The following is a 23,592-nucleotide window of genomic DNA, read 5'->3' as shown; positions in this document are numbered from 1 at the left end:
CACCTCGCCCTGCAGTGAGGAAACTTCGGTCGCACAGGCTCCAGAACTCATCTTGGCGTGGGCTGTGACTTACTGGGGGATGGGCCGCCTTTTCGTTCTAGCTCCTAAATGGAGCGGAGCGCCAGGTGGTGTCAGAGGGGAGCGGCGGCCCTCCAATGGTGGCACCCTCAGCCACGGATAAGGTTCCAATTAGGTAAGGACGCAAGTAATGCTGTCGCTTCGGCTGACTGCTCCTTTCATTCCTTGGAGGTGGTCAGTGTCACAAAACGAATTTTCATTTACTCTAAACAGTCACACCAGCCCTGCTAACTGGATGGTCGCAGCCCCGTGCCTTCGCCGGACGCCCTCCTGGAACCTTGAGGCCACCCTGAGGATGGAGACTCGGGTGCCCGCTCTCCTCCCCTACCGCCGCGGGCCTGCGCCCCCCACCCCGGACCCCGACTCGGGCGTTCTAGCCGCACGTGCGGACGCCCCTGGGTGCGAGCCACGGACTCACGAGCCGCTGCTTGTTGCTCCCGCCGCCGCGACCTGGGGAAGCGAAAATGAAATTGACTTTTCCGAGAAATGATGAAAGCGACGCTGCCCGCCAATGAGCTGCTGCGGCGAACTTCCGCACCTCCCGGCCGGGCCGCTCGCGCCCTCCCTCCGCCTCCACCTCCCGGTTGCACAAGCTTGAAACAAACACTGGGGAGGAAGGGCGGAGGGAGGAGGGCGGAGAGGGGAGGCGAGGGAGGGAGCGCGGCCGGAGGAGGGCGGGGGGTGGGGGGATTTCCAGCCGCGGCTCTTCGCAGTTTCCTCTCCTTGTTTTGCTTTCGATCTGGACTGTTCTCAGGCAAGCCGGGGAGTAACTTTTAGTTTTGCTCCTGCGATTATTCAACTGACGGGCTTTCATTTCCATTTCACACACCCTAGCAACACTTATACCTTGCGGAATTGTATTGGTAGCGTGAAAAAAGCACACTGAGAGGTAACATTTTTCAAATAATAGTTGTGACTGTGAGTGTGTTTCTCTCGAGGGCATGTTTCTGGGGACTGTGGGGGGCCGTGTGTGTATGCGTGTCCTGATGCCTTGACACGATGTTTTGCAGACGGAAAATGCCGGGGTTCATAAATATTAATACTGATTTTTGGAGGAACAGTCGGCGCAATTATGGATAATCTGATTTTAAGGGAAGCAGGTTCTGCTGCTGTTGCTGCTGCTACTGGGGCTGCTGAGGCTGCGAGGAGGAGGAGGAGGTAGAGAGGGAGGAGGAGGAGGAGGAGGTTGGTGGAGGTTTAATTTCACTTTTGGATTTGCAGATGCGGAGAGGTGGCTCCATGGACACAGACCTGCTGTGTGTGCTTCTGCGCCCCAGGTGTTGTGTGTGGGGGTGCAGGTCCGCTGGAGTCGGGCCTCATTTAAAACAAAATTGTGTGTATGTGCGTGTTTGTGTGTGCGCGTGTGTGTGTGTGCAGCCACCGCCGCCAGCGGATCCGAAGGAGGGGAGCGGGTCCTTCTCGGTGCCCGCGGCGGCGCCTCTCCAGGCTGCCTCCAGCGTAAATAAGCAGGCACCGCCGCCCGCCCGGCTGCCCGCGCCCGCTCCCCGGCCGGGAGGAGCGCCTCCAGCCACGGCCAGAGGAAACTTGCTGGGGCGCCCCGCGGCGGTCCAGGGGCTCGCCTGCCTGCCGGGCTGGGGGTCGGGTCGCGGGCGTCGGGTGCCAGCGGCCGGGGCGGGACGGCGGGCTCGGAGCCGGGCCGGGCGCCGGGCCTGGCCGACGCGCCCTGCTTCCTGGGGGCTGGGCCGCCGCCGCCGCCGCTCGGAAGGGACGCCGCGTCCTCCTTCCCGCCGGCCAGCGCCCGGTCGGGCCCTGGGGCTTTGTCACTGCACTTGTCCCAGCGCGCGAGGGGCTCGGGCGGCGGGTCCCAGGAGGGCACCGCGCCGAGGGGTCAGCCGCCCGGGCCGCGGCCTAGCGCCGTGCGCCCCCGGGTCCCCGCAGGCGCCCCCGACCGGCCTCGCGCGCTGGGCCTGACCCGCCTCGGCTACGGAGCGGGCGAGGTGGGGGCGGGGAGCCTCCGGGGACTGAGCGGCGCAGCGGGGGCCGGCGTCCCCTCGGGGTCCCGGGGCGCGGGCCGTGGTGGGGTGGGGACGCGAGTGCCCGCCCCGTGCCCTCCGACCCGGCTCCGGGCGCCGGGTGACATTCGCCCGCTGGCCAAACATGGTTGGTGCAAAGCCGCGGCGGCCGCCACTTCCTTTCCGCCTCGCCGGTAGGGCTCGCCCACCGAGTGAAGCCGGCCGCGGCCAATCGCGGCGCCCGCCTGCTCCCAGTGGCACGGCCTGGGGGCCGGCGCCCGCCGGGGCTGGGGAAGCCGTTCCAAGTTCCAAGGGTCGCGGGTGTAACTCATGCCCCTCCCAGCACGCGCGGGCGTCTCCCCTTGGTCCCCGGTCTGGGTGCGTTTGCCACCCTCTCCTCCTTGTTCCCTAAGAAGCGGGGGAGGGGAAGGAGGCAGGCAGCCTGGGCCGGGCGCCAGGGCCGTGGTCGGGCACCAGGTGAAAAGCCCGGGTCAGTCGGTGTAGGCCGGACCCTTGGCGATCGGCTGCGGATGTGACCCCGGGGACTGGCAGCCGAGGTAGCTCAGAAGAGCGAGGTGGCTTTCGCTTGTTTCTAACCCGCTACTGTCTGAAACTTGGGGACATATTGCCCGCCCCCTCCCTCTTCAACCTCCTCCCTCCGGTTGCTCCTTGTCCTTGGTTATGGAAGGAAAAAACTCAGTTGTTCTAAATGAGGAAAAGTGGTGCTGGCATTGGTCTTCAGCCACTGGCTTCCTTATGGCTGTGACTCGGTCTGCTTTTGATGAATGGCCAGGAGGTATGGAGGATAGTTAGATTTCCTGTTGTGGATTTTCAGGAATCACTGAGACTGCTGTCAAGCCTGCAGTCATTTACTAGTTTTCAGATCGGCTGCAGGTTCTCTTTGAGCAGTTCAGTTTTTGGTGCTTAAGGGCAGGTGCACGAGGGGGTCTGGGGTTAGACCAGGCGGTGGATAGTCTTGATGCCAGGCAGATGCAGTTATCCCTACCAGGCCCAGAGCGTGACTCTGTTTAACTTCACCGCACACGCAGATTCAGGATTCTCCGATTTCCCCAACTTTCCTTTATTCTTCTTTTAGGGGGAGAAGGGGCAAAAATAGAAACCTAAAAAATCCTGGGAAAAGGAGCCTTTTCTAAGGAAACTTCAGCAGATGAAATATTTAAGACTTGAACTGGGATCTGTAGGGGGAACGGTGGAACATCTATTGATTGATGTGTCAAAGTCCGGAATTTCACTGTAATTAGTGAACGATTATAACTTGTAACTTTGTTGTGTAAGAAATTACATTTTGGTCTCTTAGATCCAAGAGTTCTTGTCTGTTACGATTTGTAACTGCTTGTTAAAATTAAACATTTACATGTTTCATTCTCAGTGAGTTGTCATTTTTTTGTTAAAGAAAGTTCCAGTTATTTCAGATTTACTTACCTGTAAAAACGTCAGCATAATCAAAAGTAAGGATTTGTAGTCAAACTGGAAGCAAATTATGGCAAACACATGTGTGCCATGAAGTTCTGACAGCCTTATGAACGATGGTCCCACTTTTATCCCACTTTCTGAAACACTTTGTTAGGCAAATAGTGTACCAGAGCAAAAGATGTTTAAACTTACTGGAAAAAGAGAAACTTTGGATGCTCTACATTTGATGTGCATCAATTTTCTCATGTTACCAACAATGTTATATTTTTATTCTTAACATCATCTCGTACGAAACTGTTGTTTTTAGAGCATTTTCACATAATATCCTTTTGATAGTGGAAAACCACTGTACTCTATCTAAATGGAGTATCTGGGTTATAGTTCCCTTATCTGCCTTATACAAAAAAGGGCTTAACGCAGACAAAAGAATTTATGTACACACTCAATAAATATCCTTAGAACATCTATTATAAGCCAGACACAGTGCTAGCCTCTGTATACTCAACTGACAGCGAGAAAGACAGCGTCTTTACACTAGGTTGTGTTCTGGTTAGTGAGCTGACCATTAACAACAAAAAATACATACAGTTATTACCTTTTGGGGTTAGCTGTAAGGAGGGTAATAATAATTCTTAACTATATCTCGTTGTGTTGCTTTCATGAACAATTAAGATACTGTATGTGAAAGAACATTGCATAAATTATGGCAATCTACAAATGTGTAAGGCATTAACTTTCAAACTTCTATCAGATTATTCTTACTGTAAAAGGACCAGATAATCATGACTGGATTAGACACTATCTTTCTCATAGAATTTCCAGCAAGGAGGGATTTTACTTCTGAGCATATATAGATAATGATAAAAGATTAAACATGGAATAACTGTTTTATGTAAAGTATCAAAAAAATTTAACAGTGAAATCCGATATTGTCAGTGAATTTTTTTCCTGTCAGAAGGAAAGTTAGGTGGTATCCATGGAGACCAAATGATATGGAAATAACAGTGATTGGACCAATGTATTTTCCCTCTTTATGTCAGATAAGAAAATCTTCCCAAGCCTCTCTGTGCTTTAGTCTGAATCTTCTTCACTCTCGTGTCAGCTTCTTTGTTATCTGTCACTGCAGGTGTGCACTGGGCTGATTTTAGTATTTTGCTTTTACCATCCTTTTTTTTTTTTTTTGAGACAGAATCTTGCTGTGTCGCCCAGACTGGTGTACAGTGGCACAATTTCAGCTCACCGCAACCTCTGCTTCCAGGTTCAAGAATTCCTGTGCTTCAGCTTCCCGAGTAGTTGGGACTACAGGCGTGCGCTACCATGCCTGGCTAATTTTTGTATTTTTAGTAGAGACGGGGTTTCAGCATGTTGGCCAGGCTTGTCTCGAACTCCTGACCTCAGGTGATCTGCCCATCTCAGCCTTCTGAAGTGCTGGGATTACAGGCGCATGAGCCACCGCGCCGGCCTGCTTTACCATCTTGGCTCATGTGCATTTATTGAATGCTTACTGTGTGCCCAACACTGTATATGTGACAACATACATGCAAGTAAATGTTAACTGATAGTATATATTTATAACATATATTAAAATACATAATATATGCAAATAAACGAAACTGCGGTGAAATGTCAGTTATTATTAGTAAAAATTAGTTCTTATTTTCATCTGTGTCAGACGCGATGTTCCATTCTGCACAGGGGTAGGAGGTCAGGACCTTCCGTCTCTGCCTGCCCCGTTGGCCCCCTGTGTTTGGCCTGAGTGTAATCAGTGGTCAGTGCACGATGCCAGCTTAATGCACAGTGTGCTGAACTGAGGAGTGGCTCTGGTGGTGGGAGTGACTGATGGAAAAGTGGGTGAGGAGGTTCCATCAAACTTCAATTTATCAACAAAGAACAAAGAATGAAGAACATATAGGGTCCAGATTTGAACATGAAGCTAGTATTTTTTATGGAGTACCGAGTAAAACACACAAGCAGGAAACCCAGCTCACAGGTCCCCTTTGTCCCTGGGACTCCATCTGAGGCTCTTTGGATTCAGAGCAAGCAGTAGGCCTGAAGTCTTCGCATTGACCTTCAAAGATCCCCTAAAAATAATTTTCCCCCTCAGAAGCTCCATCTTACGACAAACTGTCTCTGAAACAAATTGTGTTTATTTAAGAAGACTTCACGTATCCTTTTTCTTTTATTAGAGTCAAAGTCTCACTCTGTCCACCAGGCTGGAGTGCAGTGGCTCGATCATAGCTCACTGCAGGCTCCAACTCCTGGGCACACTGAGTAGCTGGGACAACAGACATGTGCCACCCCAAAGCCCGACATACAATATTGTGTAGAGACGGGGTCTCACTATGTTGCCCAGACTGGTCTCAAACCCTTGGCCTCAAATGATCCTCCCTCCTCAGCATCCCAAAGTGCTGGGATTATAGGCATGAGCCACTGCACCCAGCCCTTGTGCCCATTTTTATTCCTCAGAAACACATATGACTTCCAGTCAGAACTCCTGATTGCCTTGAGAAAACTAGTATCATCAAATCTTGTTGATCTCGTTATAGCCAAAGGTAGAGACCCGTGGTGTGTTGGACATGTTGGCCAGCTCCATGTGAGAGAAACGCACCATCCTGTTAGGCTTTCTGACGCACTGAAACTAGCCGGGACCCTCCATCAATAACTCGAGGTCTGCTTGGGGATCCAGGGACCCCATGCAATTATTTTGAATGAATAATTGATTTTGTTAAATGTAGTAACACAGGCAGTAGTTTTCTTAAATGCACACATTGTGTTATTATTTCGTTTGTTTATTAAATATTTGTTGACAGCCAGCTGTGTACAAGGCTCTGCGGTGGAAGGTGCGTGAACTCAGATGCCTAGAGTGGCCTTTTAGTTCTCCAAACACTTCCCCCTTTGGAAGTTTTCACTCTGTAAAATGTGGCTGGATAATTCTGTCATCCTCAGGAGACAGAACCTATGTGTGTTATGAAAATCATCTGGGGAGGGGACTTTTAGAAATTACACAAGACCTTTTAGATTTGAGACTATCTATAGCCGCCTTTCCCTTCCTTCCCCTTCCTGCCCTGATAGCGAGCCTCTTATTCACCACTGGATCCCTGTTCCCCAGTCTCCCTCAGGTGTGTGGCCAGAGCAAAAATGGAAAGCCACTGAATCAAGGATCTCTTCCCAGGGCCAAATAGTTGATCTTTTCCTTGGCTCAGATGAAACCTCTTTCCACATTTTAAAGAGCTCTTTGGACAGGGGCCTGTGGTCACTCTGTTGACTCTGCCCACTTGCCCTTGCTTGCCATACAGAAATGGGACTCAAGTTTGTGATACATTGAATTTTCCTTTTTTTTTCTTTTTTGAGAAAGAGTCTTGATCTTGTCTCCTGGGCTGGAGTGCAGTGGTGTGATCTTGGCTCACTGCAACCTCTGCCTCCTGGGTTAAAGTGATTCTCCTGCCTCAGCCTCCCGAGTAGCTGGGATTACAGGCACATGCCACCACGCCCGGCTAATTTTTGTATTTTTAGTAGAGATGAGGTTTTGCCATGTTGGCCAGGCTGGTCTCGAACTCCTGACCTCAGGTGATCTGCCCACCTCAGCCTCCCAAAGTATCGGGATTACAGGTGTGAGTCACTGTGCCCAGCCGAATTTTCCATTTTGAAGAGGCAAGAAAGACTTTATTTTATTTTATGTATTTGTCTCTTTGTCCAGGAAGGCCATGGAGAATTAGGCGTTTGGTTTTGTTTTGTTTCTGTTTTGGTTTATAGCTCTTTTATCAGTTTAGTATTCCCTTCTGATAAGCAAGAAAGAGCGGAGTTGACAAAGTATGTCTGCGGATGAGAAGCAGGTGTGTGAGGTTCTTTCTGATGATGGATTCTAAGTATATGTATCCCAAAGGCAAGACTAATTTAATTTAGTTCAGCAAAATACCTTAATTTAGGATTTTGTGTGATAAAAGCCTGTCCTGTTTTCATTAAATGAAGATTTTTGAGAATTAACCACTTGCTGTGTAATTTTCATAAATAATTTCATTTGGGCATACTTAACACTCTGTTGCTATCTGCTGAAGGCATTTGATACTCGCACACCTAATGCCATCAAAGGAGAGATGAGCATACACTTTAATTTGTTCTTATTGAGCGTACATTTTAATTGTTCTTATGAATGTCAGATTTTGGGAAGATCCAAAGAAGTACTCTGTAGACAGAATACGCTGTCCTGGCCCCCTAAGCTTAGAATCCTACCGATTTTCCCATTTCATGCGATTGACCTTTCAGATGAGGAGGAACTGCATACAAATTGCTTTATTTCAAGTAATATCTACCACGTTATTTTTGAAAGAATTCTTTTGTCCTTTTTACCCTAGATCTATTGCAGAAGATGAGAAAAATTGCAGTGGTGATAAGAGAGTGTCTTAACACCTAGATATAATGGGTGTGTCGGGTGATAGGATAGGAATGGGAGGCTGGTGGAAAGTGAGAGCTGGGGGATGGGGTGATGAAAAGGAAAATAGGTGACTAGTGCCTCCTGGATTCTTGAATGGGAGAGAGTGAAGAGACAATCAGGCAGGGAGATTTTCTGTCTTTGCACAAATGTCACTGAAAGAGTTTTAGAGGTCTGAGGGGTGAGTTGAAGTTGGTTAGGCAATTAGTAATAACTCAAGGACCAGTTGAAAGACTGGAGGACCCTCCACTGCTGACTTTGGGGTCAGATCCTTTTATCCTGGGGATGATAAAGGCTGATGGGAAAACTGCTAGGCAGCTGCTGACATTGTACTACCAGGAATCGTGAAGTTGTGAGTAGTTGTCACTTGGACATGGCTGAAGTCACCTTAGCGGTACAGTTATGTTGCTGCATCATGACATTTAGGTCAACAATGGACCATATACATGACTGTGGCCCCATAAGATGATAATATCCTGCTTTTACCATACCTTTTTCTATGTTTAGATACACAAATACTTGCCATTGTGCTACAGTTGCCTACAGTCCTCAGTACAGTAACCTGCAGTACATGTTTGCAGCCTGGAAGCCACAGGCCATACCATAAGCCTGAGTGTGTAGGAGGTTACACCATCTAGGTTTGTGTAAGTATGCTCTGTGATGTTCACACAATGACAAAATTGCTTAATGGTGCATTTCTCAGAATGTGTAAGTGTGCTGGTGTTGATGCATTGTTTGGGGATGGGGAAACTGATACTCACTATGGGAGGCCCCAAACTCAATCTAAAATTGCCTTTGGAGGCAACCACGGAAATACTGTAATAGCTCTCTTAGGCCCTTCTCCCCCCGTACTGATCTTCCTTGGTACTGTTTTATTTTATTTTTAAATTCTTGAAATAATACATAATAGATGTACGTATTTTCAGGGCACATATAATAATTTAATGCATTCATATTTGTAATTTGTAATGATAAATCAATGTAATTGTGCTATTGAAATTGTGGGAGGTAAATATGGAATCAGGGAAATAGAATGGGCTGATAATGTGTTTTCCTAAAGAACAGATGGGATTGGCCAGGCGCAGTGGCTCACGCCTGTAATCCCAGCACTTTGGGAGGCCGAGGCGGGCGGATTGCCTGAGATCAGGAGTTCAAGACCAGCCTGGCCAACATGGTGAAACCCCGTCTCTACTAAAAATACAAAAATTAGCTGGGCACGGTGGCGGGCGCCTGTAGTCCCAGCTACTCGGGAGGCTAAGGCAGGAGAATCGCTTGAACCTAGGGGGCGGAGGTTGCAGTGAGCCGAGATCGCACCATTGCACTCCAGCCTGGGTGACAGGAGTGAGACTTCATCTCAAAAAAAAAAACAAAAACAAACAAACAAAAAAACAGATGGGACAAGTTAAAACTGAACTATGAATTCCATAACTGGGTAGTGTGGGTCACTGAGTTGGGCACTGAGTACTCCACAGTGACTGCAGTCAGGATTCTACATTGAAATAAACTTTCTGGAATTTACCTTGGTGCTATATACTTAAAGTCTTAAAAATGTTAAGCTCTCTGTTCCAGTAATTCTGCTTCTTGGAACCTACTTATGTGAAGTAACCAGAGATGGGAACAAAAATTTATGTACACGGATGTTTATTGAATTAGCTTTTGTTATGTAAAAACTTGGAAACAAGCTAAATATCCAACAATAGAGACACATTTGAACGAATTACGGCACATCCAGACAGAGTATAGGTAGCTTATAAAGCTCGTGTTTTCGAGCAGCGTTTAGTGATGGGAAAAGATTTATGATCTATGTTGATTGGGTGGGGAAAAAAGGATATGAAATTGTGCTTCTAATTTTATTTTAAAAACATATGTGTATATTGGGGTATTTTTAAAAACCTGGAAGAAAACATATCTTTTTGATGGTGGAATTGTGGGTGTTTGGCTTTTTGTTTCCTCCTTGAAACATTTTTGTATTTTCCACATTTAAAACAGCAAGCACAATTACCAATTACCCTTTTAACCAGAAAAATATTCTCAAGAGAGTGCTAACATGTCACCTCTGCCCTCACCTCTGGTCCACGTAAGGTTAGGAAAAACACGCTGGGTGCTGCTGCGGAGGAGGCTGTGCGTGGACGGGGCCAGTCGCGAGCCTTTCTGCCTCCATGTGTGGAGCAGGCTCTAGAGCCAGGGCTTTCCTGGCCAGGCTCTTGGAAGCCCTTGTCCTCAGACAGCTGTGGCTGCTTGGAGACACTTAGATTGGTGGCTTTTTGGTGAGGCTGGGACATAATGTTTTGTCAGTAACTGTGAAGGGCTTGAGATATGATCTCACTTCAGAGTTAACATTCTTTATACATATGAATACTGCAGAAACACAAAACCCCTGGGTAGGAGAAAAGAGTTCCTTGTTGATATTTACAACTGGGGCAACAGCCTGAGTGACACTGCTGTGTCAGGCCCCTAAACCTTGACCCTTAGGTGACACTGAAAACTAATGGAATGTACATGTGGGCTACTCTTTGTTGACAGGGACAGAGCAGCTGCCCCTCTCCCGTCCCAAAAGGAGAGAGAGAGAAAAAGAAAAAAGAAGAAAAAGGAAAAACAAACAAACAAACAAACACCTTAGCTTCCCTGACATGGGATGAAAAGGTTCCAGGGGTCTTATCCTAACCTTTTAGAATGTGAGACACTTATAACCTGGGGATGTCTCCAAGGTCTGTTTTTCATCCCTTTTGAAATACACATGCCTAGGGAGATACGTCTACCCAGCACCTTGGGAACCAGTCCAGGCTGAAATTATTTGGTCCTCTTGAGGAGATTAGAGGTTTTATTATCCTTCTGGAAAAGAGCATTTAATGTACACAAATGGCTACAGATCTAATTCTCATGGTAAGTGAAGTATAAAATGTTTGTAGGGGAAGTGAGACTGAACATTCCCTGTCTTCACATCCTATACTTTCCCTGTCTTCATGTCCTATATAGTCCCTATCTTCATGTCCTGTACATTCCCTATCTTCATATGCTATACAGTCGCTATTTTCATATCCTATATGGCTCCTATATTCATATCCCATACATTCCCTATCCTATACATTCCCTACCTTCATGTCGTATATGGTCCTATCTTCAGACCCTTTATAGTCCCCATCTTCATACCCTATACATTCCTTATCTTCATGTCCTAAACAGTCCCCATCTTCATATCCTATACATTCCCTATCTTCATTTCTTAACAGTCCCCATCTTCATATCCTATATAGTCCCCATCTTCATGTCCTGTACATTCCCTATCTTCATATCTTCATATCCTATACATTCCCTATCTTCATGTCCTATACATTCCCTGTCTTCATGTCCTATACGGTCCCTATCTTCACGTCATAAACGGTCCCTATCTTCATATCATATGCATTCCCTATCTTCGTGTCCTATACATTTTTTCCCTTTATATTATATTCATTTCTGTATCTTAGGAGGTGAAGGCATTTTACAGGAGTCTGGAAAGAAGCCTGAGAAGTTTTATTTCCCCCTCACACCTGCCTTTACAAGACCCCTGTTGGACAATGACAGTAGAACTTAATCAGAGTGTGACCTCTGACTTTTCACAACTGAAGACCTCAAATCTCCAATTTTTATCTGAAAAAATATTAGAATAGTTTCACTCTCTTTATGAACATGGAGACTTTTTGGATTGTTACGGAAGCAGGATTGGGCGTGACCATTATGAGTTCAGAGGCTGAATGCTGTAGCACAGCCCATCAAAAAAAAAAAATATATATATATATACATACACGATATTGTCCAATACAAATATAATGTGAGCCACATGTATAGTTTTAATTTTCTAGTAGCCACTTAGAAAAGTAAAAAGGAGTAGGTAAAATTAATTGTAATAATATATCTCATTTAACTAATTTTATCTAAAATATTTCAGTACGTCATTAATGTAAAAACACTAATGAGATATTTTGCATTTTTCATACTGAGTATTTAAAATCCAATGTGTCCTTTACACCTATAGCACATCTTAATTCAGCCCAGCCACATTCCAAGTGCACAATAGACCCATGTGGCTGGTGGCTACCATCTTGGTTGGTGCAGCATAAGGAAGTGAATCAAAGTGTGAAGAGAATACAGGGGGAAGGTTGTAGTACAGTCCTGAAAGGACTGAAGGAAAGTAGAGCTGGGGTGGTTGTTTTGGTCATAACTGTATGAATCTCCTTGTGCCTCTCCCCACAAACCGTACCTGATCTCTTCAGCCTAGAACAATGAAATGCTCTGAATTTCTATAGAAGCAGCATACTCTACGTCCCATTCCTAGGGTAGTTAGCTATCTGCATCTTGATGAGATGAATGTTTTCTAGACTCTTGAACTGTTATGAAAATCTTAGATTATTTGGATTTTTCCATTTGTATCACCTATGTGGTAACTTATTTGAGAGCCAGGATCCAGTCCGATTTATTTGCATTCCTCACCAGTGTTTGACACCTTTTAGACCTAGATAAATACTAGTTTATTTGATTTTCAGCTGTAAAGCAAAGGTTAGCTTGAAAGGCTGAATTCCAGCTCAGGAAGGATGGCACAGATCTAGTTTGTACTAGAAACCTATGTATATGAATTGAACACATAAACATTAGGATTTGTCACTTTGCATTAGGATTTGTTACTTTGTATTAGGGGTTCCACACCCAGAAGGTGAAAAATTGTTTGGTTTTTCTCCTTTGTATCCAGACCCTTAAAAAATCTTATGAGTTCATTCTTTTGATGTTTAAGTTCCAATGATGATACTAATACCTTCTTGTAGGGATAAATAAGCTACATTTGGTGATGAACTGGAGATAAACATTTGGAAGCTGCTACTTTTTCCATGGGTTCTTTGTTAACAATAACTTTGTTATTGACAAACGCAGCCCATAACATCTAGGCAATGAAATTCTTTTGAAATCAAGTATAGTATTTTACAGGTGCCTTCATTTGTTCTCTTTGACTGTAATTGTTGGGTTGAAGCAACAGACTTATCTAGAGAGCCAAGGCAATTTATTTTTACTGAAGAATACCTAAGAACTGCTTAGGTAGCTTTTCTCTGCAAGATTAAATGCGACCTTCATGGAATCATGTTAGCAGGGCCAGCAGCTAGAAAAATAAAGACTAAACCAAACCTTCAGCAGAGAAATTCCCAGCTGCTCAGTGGCTCAGAGCTTTCCTGATTGCTTTCTTCCAATGAAAACACTGTAGATTAGTTTTAAGTGAATTCTAGTAGCTTTGGGGATTTGCAACTGACAGAAGAACAGCAAAGTGTAATCTCGCTTTAAAATAAGAGTCCTGAAGCTAAATCTTTATTGGCTGTTTCTTGGGATGCTGGGATTTTTGTTCATATGGGAAAACTTAACTCATACACACTGTTTAGCTGACCTTTGAAGGTAAGGCCCTAGAAGGCAGACGGAGGCTGGACGCCTGGGGATGTGGGGCAGGACTGCTGCTCCTCTTTCTTCTCTCCATTGTAAGGGGGGTGGAAACTTGGGGAGCCTGCGAGGAAGGCCCCTGTAGAGAATGTAGATGACCCGTTCTTTCCACCTGTGGGTGTGGTCATCCTGATGATTGGTGAAGTCAAGGTGAATTGAAAATGTTACAGGAGAGGATTTACTTAACTTACAGGTGCTTTTAATGCATTGCAATTTTTTTTTTCTTGAAAGTCGTCGCAGTTTGGGAGATGGGGGGGGGAGTAGAGGAGAGTGCTCAGCTGAAACCGTTGACTATTTTGATCATTCATCCATTCAGTCATTTATTTAGTGGGTGTTTATTCAGTGCTAACTATATGTAGAGGGAGGTATGAAACGAAAGAAAAGTAATCGTCTTGGATTTGAGGTAGCCAGGTAGGTAGATGGTCTGCATTCCTTAGAGTTAGGAGCCTCATTCATCCAGATAGAGAAAACATAATTAGGCAAGTAAGATGACAGTTCCAGAAACGATTTTACTTATCTATGAATCCCTTTTAGAGTTCTTCCATGGACCCTCTGGGGTTGTTTCAGATTGTAGGCGAAGCCACAGTGCTGATGTGACAGATTTTTTGCCAAGTGTATACATTTTATTATTTTTTTAAAAAACAAATTCTTAATATACTGTAAAATAGGCATAAAACAACGTATCGATTTGTTGTTCTTTCTGTTTTTCCACAATTCTCCCACATTGAGTTTGGAACGTGGAACTATGGTTTGGTGTCTTTTGTCATTAAGGAAAACTGATGGAGTTAAATCCCGATAATTATCTCCCCTCTCTACTTCCCCTTCCCTTGTGGGGAGACACTGTAACCAGCAGAGCTGCAGAATTAGTACTCCTGCCCCCCACGGTAAAGTGAAGGAAGCTGACGAAAGATATCCAGGAACTCTTGGCACTATTTTTGAAATTTTTATGTGGATTTGAAATAATTTCAAAATAAAAAGGTTTTTTTAAGGCTTCCCATTAGTGCTCTAGAGTTACTGTTGCTTATTTAAAATAACAGCCTAATAGAGTATATTCGTAAGTTCCTTCGTTTGCTTCCCCACATCGATCTAGAAGGGATTTTATGTAGCTCTTTTTCTAGGTAGGTCCTACTTTAGAAATCATTTAGAACCTTCTCCTCACAGGGCTTGAGAAGACATCGCCTTGAAAGGGAAACCGGCCCTTCATTTTGAAAATGCCTCCTTTTCTCTCTTTGCATGTGTGTGTGTGTGTGTGCACGCGTGTGTGTGTGTTTGGCCATAGTGAATACTTTAAGTTGCTTGAAATTAAGGAATAATGATCATCCATAAAAGCACTGAAGGAAACAGTGGCAGCAAGTACGGAATTCATAAATGCATGTTGAAGCATTCTTTTTTAAACTGTGGTAAAATTTACATAACAAAATTTACCATTATAATCATCTTAAAGTGTATAATTTGGTGACGTTAATTACATTCACAAGGTTGCCTAACCATCACCACCATCCATTTCCAGAACTTTTTCAGTATCTGGATCAGAATCTCTCTACCCATTAAACAATAACTCTGCTTCCCGCAGTCCCTGGCAGCCAGCATTCTACTTTCTGTCTGTGAATCTGACCACTCGAGGTGTCTCATGTGAGTGGAATCATACAGTCTTTGTCTTTTTTTTGTCTGGCTTATTTTGCTTAGCAGAATGTTTTCCAGGTCCATCCATGTTGTAGCATGCGTCAGAGCTTCATTCCTCTGTAAGACTGAGTAATATTCCTTCCTTGTGTTCCTCCATTCATCTGTTGATAGACACTGGGATTCTTATTAATTTGGCTATTGTGAATAAGGCTGCTGTGATCATTGGTATAAAAGTATCTGTTTGAGTCCCTGCTTTCAATTATTTCAATTCTGTAGAATGGCTGGGTCATACGGTAATCCTATGTTTAACATTTGAAGAACCACCAAATTGTTTTCCATAGCTGTACCGTTTTGCATCCCCATCAGCAATGCACACAGGTTCTAGCTTCTCCACACCTTTTGCCAATGTTTGTTATTATTATCCTTTTTTTTGATAGGGCCACCCTAATAGGTATGAAGTGGTAGCTCGCGATGGTTTTGATTTGCATTGCCCTGGTAATTAATGATGCTGAGCATCTTTTCATGTGCTCCTAGCCATTTGCATATCTTCTTAGGAGGAATGTCTATTCAAGGGCTTTCTTCATTTTTGATTCTGTTATTGTTTTTGTTGAGCTGTAGGTTCGAGTGATTCCTTTTGTGGTTTGGAAAATGACACACTAGTAAGTCTGAAAAACTAAGCTTCTCCCCATTACAGTACGTGTAGCATGTGGCAAAAGTTCTGTTTTAGAATTTTGAGATGCTGTAAAGCTGATGAAGCACACTTTGAGGAATTAACTTATGCTGGAGTGAAGTAAATCAGAGCGCATAGGTAAGCGAGAATCAGTCAGAATCTCGCACCCTGCTGGAATTGGGAGTTTCCGTAGCAATGATTGCCTGCCCCTTCCCTTCATTTTTTCAGCTGGAGAAATCAAGTAACCTGCTCAGTGTATTGTGGCCAGGTTAAGTACTTAGTATGTTTCGTTGAACTGTGCAGTAAATAATTATTTTTTTCTGTTGTATTTTGAATCCAGAAATGTTTTGTGAGAGGAGAAATAGCAGTGCTTGAATATGGTAGTGAAGTTATCCTCGCGGCTGTCCTTGTGGTAGCCTCTCTGCTTGGGACTCGAATATGGTAGTGAATTTATCGTCGCGGCTGCCCTCTCTGCTTGGGACTCATGAAAAAAGCCTCAGAGTTCTTCACTTCTGTGGTATTTCAGGATAAAGATTAGTAAAAGCAGCCTCAGAGTAACATTTGGGGACTTAAGAATTTAAATATAATCCATTCAATAATGGTTCAATAGTATTACTGAGTGCATGAAAAAAATATTGCCGTAATAACAGATCTGTTAAGTAAAATGAATAAAAGCATTTGTATATTTATTGTGAATTGTTGACAGCGTGAGAAGCCATTCATTTGTTCTTACAAGAACCATAGTAGATAAAGAAATTCAGTGAAATACCACAACGGTATGGAAGCAAAGTCATCGTTGGTTTAGTTTTATGTCCTGCGGAAATTTTTCATCGTACTCAATCCTTTTGAAAAGTTGAACTTTATTGAATAATATAGCCTGGCAAGGTCATGTGTGCATTATAACTGAGCTGTAAATAATTGTAAGAAGATGCATAATATATGTGTTGTGAGGCAGAGTGGTGAGAGGAGTGGCAAAAATTTTTATTCTCTTTAGGCTTGGGGCAAAGATTTTAAAAATCCTTAAAATTAGTTTTAAGTACTGTGAAGACAAATATGATAATGAAGAAATTAAATTGAAGACTCTCTTCTGCAAACAAATATCTTAAATAAAACCCTCCGAGGAAGTCATTCCTTCAGCAGACATTTTTGAACAGCTGTGTGTGAAGCCCTCTGCTGCGAAGATGTAAAGTTGAAAATTTCGGATCCACGCTCTCAAAGAGCTTATCGTTTGGTTAGAGAGACAAGGAGGTACATAACCGTTCCTGGTCATGAAAAGAACGAAAGATGGGCTTCATGGAAGCGCAGCAAGCCAAAGGCTAAGGGAGAGAAGAGGAAGAAGCGGTATCTTCTTTTTATTCTTTTTAATTTACTGGCTACCCATCATGAACTAAGAGTTATCTCTTTGACCAGAGAAACTGGGGCGTGCCTCACCACTGACTTCTGACTGGCCGGAAGGAGGGAGGCAATGTCATCTGGTGGCCACTGGGTGAGCAGGGCATTTTTGGTTGAAAGAACAGCAAGAGCAAAGACATGAAGGGTTGACAGTTTCTTCCGCTCCTGGTGCATGGACCGCTCTGCAGGGTGGCTGGAACAAACAGATGAAGGAGGGAGTGTCAGAGCCAGTTCCTGGTGGCCACAAATATCTCACTCAGTGCATGTGTTCCTGTTTCCCAGTAAGGAAGGGTTTTGTTCTGAGGATACAGCCAGCTTTTTTCTTCTTTTTTTTGGAAGGTTATTGAGGATTTGGAACATTTTCCCCTGTGCATTTCAGAAAATGATAGCTGATGACTGTTAGCAGCAGGGCGTGTGGCAGCTGTGCACCTGCAGCATTGGAGAGGAGCTCTGAGGCGTGTGCATTTGTAGTCTGTGGTCCATTGTGGGAAGGACTGGGTCGTGCCTTTGATAATAGCCAGGCCTGTCTTTGAGGTGCTTTTATATAAGTTTCTAAGAGGAAATGATGAATAGGTACAAAAATATTTTTTGTACTCTCTTTTGTTTGTTTTGAATCGGTTTGTAAAGAGAGTGATTATGAATAAGTTTATAATCCTCAAGTGAGGAGGAATTAAAGACAGTTGGCTCAAATTCAGGTAAGAAACCCAAGTTAGAGAATCAAAGATAATGGCAAGACCCCCCAGAAACAATGCCTCCATAGGGCAGAAGTTAGGACAGGGCTTCCTATCTGCCCAGAGTGTCCCCAGGTCCTCTGAGTGACGCCACGCCAGGCCACGGAAGGGCTGGGCGAACATCTCAGGTGCAAACCTTAGCCAGCGGGACTCAGGAACTGGAGGGAGCCCCGGAGCTGGCTGTGCCATGTTGAGGCTTCTTCCCTGCATTGGGACCACATGGATGATCCAGGAAAATTCCCCTCTGTCAAGGTCAACGGACAACCTTTAAGTCACCTGCCTCCTTAATTCCCATTTGTCACGTAACACAGTCTATTCACAGGTCGCAGAGGCCAGCGTGTGGGATACTTGGGAGGCGTTATTCCACCTGAAACCACCTCACACTCTTCATCCCACGCAGCTACAGAGTGATTGGGGAGATGTGGCCATCAGGTGCCGAGGCCCTGACAGCTGGGGTGACCGGCTGCCGTGATGGCATTGACTGGATGTTTGCCGGACTCTTCACTTCCCTGGGGGGATAAATTGGAAGGTGTTATTCAAAGGCCTAGATATTCCTGTGGTTTATTTCAGTATTTCACCGTCTCCACTCTATTATCAGTAACTGCCTTTTTTGAACCGATTGTATGTTGTGGAGGGCCGAGCCACATGACTCGCGTAGACTCGGTACCCTCAGCACGTGTTGGCTGAATTCAGTTGCAGTGATTGACCTGGTCCTCCAATTGTTATTTCCTGTCCAGACACAGAGACGCCTGCAGGACACTGGTGCCCCTGGGCTCAGGCACCCCGTTTCCCGGTAGGGAAGGCGGACCGGGCAGCAGGAAAGCGCGTCAGCCGGGTGTGTGCCCTGGCTGGACTGAGGGGTTTCCTCCGCTCAGGGACCCTCGCTAAGGTGCAAGGTCACATGGCTGACTCTGGACTAGCAGCTTCAGGGAAACCTTCCAGCAGCTTCTGCACCGCGGCTCTCACGTTCCCTGTGGCGCAGCTTCTTTGTGTCACCAACGGTGGCTCAAACATGCGGTCGTCACCCCTCCCCTGCCCTTGTCTTTGTTCTTCCTTTTGTTGGGAATGTTCTGTCTTCCCTTCCACCTGAGGATCCCTCGGCTTCCAGGCCCAGTTCAGATGCCCCTTCTTCTAGGAAGCCTTCCAGAGTCCTCTCTTTCTTCTGGGTTTTTACATAAAATATTAAAACTCCCCCATAGGCCTTTAAAAAAATTCATCTATTTAAAGTGCAGAGTCACATTTTTGTGAGGCGAATGAACTAATGGGGGTGAGTCTGATGCAGAGAGGGAACTCAAACCAAATGTGTCAGACGCCCGTGATCAGTGTGATCAGTGATGGTGGGTGCACGGCCGCAGGGCAGGTGCCCACTCCAGCGTGCTCTTCCCCTGCAGGCTTCGAGTCTCACCTCCGGGACACCACGTCTTGCTTGAAAGCTTGCTTTAACACTGACGTGCCTGCCTTCGTCTTTGCAGGGTAAGTCCTTTGAGGCCAGAGATCATGTCTTCATCATCTTTGTATGCTCCACAGAGCTTTAGATAATGCTTGGCACACAACGATTTTCATGTGGTTGGCTCGGGGTAAGGCTTTTGGAATGAAAAGTTGAACCAACGTAATTCAAAAGTGTATTAACATCCTTAGCTGGATTCACCCGGAAAATGGCATGTAAATAGTAAAATTTTTTTTTAGGTTGCATCCTTTTTGTAGTCATTTTGTTTCCTTTGCTCGTCATTTGTTCATAAGTTTATCCATCACAACATATAGTTAATATCATCTGCCTTATCCTCCTCAGCCCTTGCCCTCAGTGAGTTTTCCAGGAGGGATTCATCCACTTTCTTATCAATGAGTGATTACTACGTGTCATTATGTGCAAGCTACTGTGCTCGATGTTTTGGGATGAGTGAGATGGGACTCCTCCTCACAGGACTTTATACAGAGATAAGCCTGCTGCCAAGTACCTGAAGCTGTAAGCTTTGGTTGCATCAGAAGGTGGAAGGAGGCTGAGTGCGGTGGCTCATACCTGTAATCCCAGCACTTTGGGAGGCTGAGATGGAAGGATCAATTACGGCCAGGAGTTCGAGACCAGCCTGGGCAACATGGGGAGACTCGTTTCTCTACAATAAAAAAAAGAAGAAGAAGAAGAAGAAGGGAGGGGGAGGGGAGGGGAGGGGGAGGGCAGGGGAGGGGAGGGGAGGAAAAAGAAAGGAATCAGTGGGATAAGAGGTTAGAAGAAGAAAGTGGAGGGAATCAGTGGGATAAGAGGTTAGAAAGGTGGGATGGGGATGAATTATGGTGGCCAGGAGTCCAGATTTTATTCAGTGGGCGTTGTGGAACCGTGGAAGGATTTTCTGCAAGGTCAGGAGCCATTTGGGGAGACTAATCTGGCCAAGAATGTGCAGGGTGGAGAATATGCTGCTGTTACAGAAGGTGGACCCTGGACATCGTCTCGCTCCTTGTGGAACACGCTGGCTTAGTCACTGCAGTTAGGTGGGGCACGGGCCCTACTGTTTGAAATTCCTTTGGGGAAGTCTTAGGGGAGACCAAGGAAATCTCACCTCATACTTTTCCTCCTAACATAAACTATCCTTTATCTATTTCTTCTCACGGTAGCTCTGCTAAGTTGCTGTTAAGATCTCTGTTTAGTGACGAGGAAACTGTGGCTTGGAGAAGTTAAAGGTTGTGAGTGGTAAGGTTCCAATTCAGGTGTGCTTGACGCCAAATCTGAGCTCCCACTCCCATATTATGCTTTAACAAGGAGAGGGAACGAAAGGAAACCACTGCGGTCCCGGGAGGGGTTGGCAGAGAGGGGAAATAGTGACCATCTAATGGATGCCAGATCTGACCCTCCAACCTCTGGCTACCATTCGGAAACTGGTGAGAGGCAGTAGGTATCTTCCAAAAATATTTGAAGACAGTTCTGCAGCTTGCAGAGGAGACATGGATTCTTGCTTCGGAGGTATTCCTGTACTTAGAGTGGTAGCAATTTTGGCTCTTTTTCCAGTTGGAATTCATTGGTAATTGGGATGGTTTATCCCAGGAATAGAATCAAACTAGCGGAAACTGCAGTGCGTAAGTTTATAGTTTGTGTGGTGGAGCTTGACCAGATTTGAACATAAAGAGTTAAATTGGATGTCTCCATAATAATTAATAATAATAATAACACCAAGAATAGCTGGTAACCTTTATGGAGAGCTCCCTGGCAGAGGGGACAGCTTAAAGGAAATCCTCAAAGGAAAAGTGGCAGCAAGAAGCAGACCCTGAGGGCCAGCCTGTGGATGTGGAGTGTGGGAGGAAATCATTTATTCTCATCCAGGAGGCCCTTCAAATCAACCTTTCAGAACAAGTTATTTTCAGGCAACTGGTTTTTGGGAAGGCGTTGGTTTTCAAGGTAGTCTGCTAGTGATGTGATTGAAATCAGAAAGCAGCAATTTTGTTGCTCTATGCAAATAGGTTTTCTTAGGTTCCAGTTCCAGTATGCTGGCTCTTTGAGTTTCTGTTATTTGACTTTTCACAAATACTGACCACAGTGACATCTCCTCTCTCTTGTCCCCTTGTCTTTTCTGTGTTCCTGAAGGGGCAAAACACACCTTTTGAGGTCTGTGGAGCTCAAAAATGAAGTCAAAGGTGACTGGGTGACACAAACAGCTCAGGTAATTCAGGTCCTGCCGTTTCTGCCACACTCATCCTCCTCAAGCCAGCATGGCTCAGTTATCCACTTTGATGTCTACCGTTTTCCCACGTGCCTCCTCTTATTGAACTTGTTCTCGTACTGTTACCTCTCCAGTGTCTACACCAGAGGACTGAGAGGTCTTTTCCGGCTTGCATACTGCAGGCTGACACAGTCTTAAAGGAACTTCCCATGCCGTCTGAGGAGGAGGAGCTGTGCCTTCTCGAGGTCACGTTACTTCTCCTGTACTGCAAAGGCAGTGCTCAGAGGACGTGCTGATTAAGGGAAATATAGGATCACTTCTTTTCCCATTTTCCATATGGAAAGAAGCTTTGAAAATGCAGTATGTGCTCGAGTCCATATGCTTCGAAATCTGTGCATGATTCTTGCTTTGCTGAATTTCAGAGGCTGATGCCATCTAGATGCTTTGACCCAGGGCCAGACACACCTGAGGGTCCCAGCATGAGTTCAAATTTATAAAATACTTTTAAAAGTCAGTCTACCCTTTTAGGTCTTAATGGCCTTGAATAAATTTTTCTAGAAAATGCTCTTTAAAAAAAATGATGGAGTAAAAAATACTCGTAGATTTTCATAATTTAAATGTATCTGGAAGGTAATTTATCTGCAATTCACAGTTTTCTCATGTTGTCTGTTTTTTACAGAAAAGAATATTACATGTATCTCTGCATCAAATTTAATGATCATTGTAGTTTTTTTTTTTTTAATTTTAAGACAGCATGTTTCACACATGATTAGATTACTTGGGAAGCATTCCTAGAAGTGACATGGCTGGGTCCAAGGGTGTGTTTTTAAAATTTTTAATACCTATGGCCAAGCTGCTGTTTGGAAATTTTGTACCTATTTTATACTCCCACCCATAGTGCATGTAAGATGCAAAACACTATTCTAGATATTTTACGTGTTTATTTGCTTTTTTCTTTTCTCTCTCTTTATTTATTCTTTCTTTCTTTCCTTTTTTTTTTTTTTTTTTTTTTTGAGACAGGGTCCTGCTCTGTTGCTCATGCTGGAGTGTAGTGGCATGATCATAGCTCACTGCAGCCTCTACCTCCTGGGCTCAAGTGAACCTCCTGCTTCGGCCTCCCAAAGTGCTGGGATTACAGGCGTGAGCCACTGCATTGCCTTATTTTACATGCTTCTTCATTTAATCCTCACAAAGCCTGATGAGAACAGAGAAGGTCAGTAACCTGCCCAAAGTCACAGCTAAATGATGGAGCTGGGGGCGAAAGCAGGCAGTGCAGCAGAGCGCCACAGTCCATGTTGCTGCCGTGCCCGCTCTGCACTTCCATGGCGGCTGGCATGAGAACATGAGCAAAGAGAGGCTGTGATGAGACTCCTTCCTTCTGGGGGCCCCTAGATATGGCTATGGCCTCGTCTTTCACTCTCCTTGATTCATCAGGTAGGATAGGTGCAGAATGCTTTTCCTGGGCCAAAGCCTATGGTCTCGCATTCTTTGTGCAGCAGTATAATTTGGAAAGAAGCAGTGGCCACTTTGGAGAGCCAGCCCCTTTGCTCAGCTCTCCTGTGCCCCTGTGCTGCTGTCGTTGCCCCTGTCACCTCTGCCGGCATCATTTCCCATGACTGCAGTGCTGGGGGGACTTGGGCCTGGCCTGGGTCCCTACATCACCTGAGGAGGGTCTCCAAATAGAGCTGTGAAGGTTTCACAGAGTTTGTGTAGGGATTTCAGGCTTTAAACCCATGCTTGTCTTTGCTGCTGCATTTGGTGTGATGGACTGCAAAAAATGTGTATGTTTTCATCGGTGCAACCCTAGGGTCATATAGGGTCAAAAGGCTTCCTCTTTTAGGAAGAGTCCCAGACAGCTGCTCACTTATCTTCTTGTTCCATCCCTGTTTGTGGGGGATTTGTATTTTTAATTGTCTTTCACTCTGAACAAAGACTGAGCAAGCAGAAAGTGTTGGGAAGGGCCCCAGGGAACATTCTGGCTTTGTGTTTTCTTTCTGATCTGTGAGCCTGGGGGACTTCAGTGTTCACGTTCCTGACGGGAGGAGACAACCATAGGAACTAGTGTGGTGTCCAGTGCCAGCTGGGGAAGCACACCAGTTTCCTAGCGTTTATGTTTGAGGAACAGTGGCACATGTAGAAAAATACTGTTTCCCAGGGG

The 23,592-nt window shown here is 45.2% G+C and overlaps 1 protein-coding gene across 2 annotated transcripts in view; it reads left to right on the top strand.

Moving 5' to 3' along the window:
- The first annotated feature begins 770 nt into the window (after nt 1-770).
- IRF2 (interferon regulatory factor 2) overlaps nt 771-23,592 on the top strand; it is a 125,659-nt gene continuing 102,837 nt past the window's right edge. Inside the window, exons 1-2 of one of the 2 annotated variants that reach the window (XR_009212968.1) lie at nt 771-967; nt 19,179-19,260. The gene's annotated coding sequence lies outside the window, so the exon portion shown is untranslated. The remainder of the gene's footprint in view (nt 968-19,178; nt 19,261-23,592) is intronic. The other variant, XR_009212966.1, reaches the window with a different exon arrangement.

Source organism: Hylobates moloch, unplaced genomic scaffold (genome assembly GCF_009828535.3).
Source record: "Hylobates moloch isolate HMO894 unplaced genomic scaffold, HMol_V3 SCAFFOLD_3, whole genome shotgun sequence".
Classification (NCBI taxonomy): Eukaryota; Metazoa; Chordata; class Mammalia; order Primates; family Hylobatidae; genus Hylobates; species Hylobates moloch.
The sequence above is the reverse complement of the archived record's forward strand: the minus strand, read 5'-3'. Positions and strand labels throughout refer to the sequence as shown.